Source organism: Pieris rapae, chromosome 2, assembly GCF_905147795.1.
Source record: "Pieris rapae chromosome 2, ilPieRapa1.1, whole genome shotgun sequence".
Lineage (NCBI taxonomy): Eukaryota > Metazoa > Arthropoda > Insecta > Lepidoptera > Pieridae > Pieris > Pieris rapae.
This window is the reverse complement of record NC_059510.1, coordinates 11,300,706-11,301,794: the sequence shown is the minus strand read 5'-3', so window position 1 is coordinate 11,301,794 and position 1,089 is coordinate 11,300,706.

The following is a 1,089-nucleotide window of genomic DNA, read 5'->3' as shown; positions in this document are numbered from 1 at the left end:
TAGTAAGTTGAAATGTATTTAAATTATAATTTTAATTTACTTGTCCATAAAGTACAACACAAGGTAGCACAAAAGATATGGTTATTTGAAATACGTTTGATTGGTTAAAAATGAACTTACGTTTCCTATATATATATATCTACACAAAAAACAACTATAGCTCCGTTGACATGCATAACAAACTCCATTTCACGTCGATATAAAACAAATTTACTTTTTATTGCAAACCAAATCAATTTGTGTTCTTATTTTTAATTTAACCATAGAATAAAAAGAAATCTTTACGTAATGACATTACTTTTTGTCCATTATGTAAGTTACAATATTGTATTAGAGTGTACAACTAAGATTAGATTTAGTCATTCAAATATATTTCTACCACTAACTGTATTTTACTATGTTAGCTGTTACTCATTGTTTTTTTGTTAGAGCGTACCAATTCTTAAAAGGCCGGCAACGCACTCGCGAGCCCTCTGGCATTGAGAGTGTGCATGGGCGGCGGTATCACTTAACATCAGGTGAGCCTCCTGCCCGTTTGCCCCCTGTTCTATAAAAAAAACTCACATCAAACAACCAACGTACTTAGTTACTTGGATTTCGTAGTCTCCAAGGCTCTATTTGTCTAAACCAAAATGTATGACACTGCTTTAACTGAATAAGAGTAATTAAACTACTAATATTTAAATTATTCACGCCGTTGTTTCTACCAAACGAATCGATACGAATTATTGGAATAATCGACTATAACTGATATTATTATTATAGTTAAACTACTGTCCTAATGCATTATCATTTTAAACAATTACGTATTTACGATTTAAGCAATGTCTATTGACTATTTTACTTAATGACTTATTATTATTAGTATTGACAACAATTGGGACTAAAAGAACGAAATTATTAATAATAATGCAAAATTCATTTTACTATTAGCAGTCACTTCTGTATAGATACATATCTAATGTGCCTTATTATAAAAAAAAATAAAATAAGTTTCAGTTTACTTCGTTACTTGAATTTTTTCTTACGTTTGTCTGGATTTCCGCTTATCCGTAACGCTATCCCACTATAGGCAGAATTTTCGTAAAT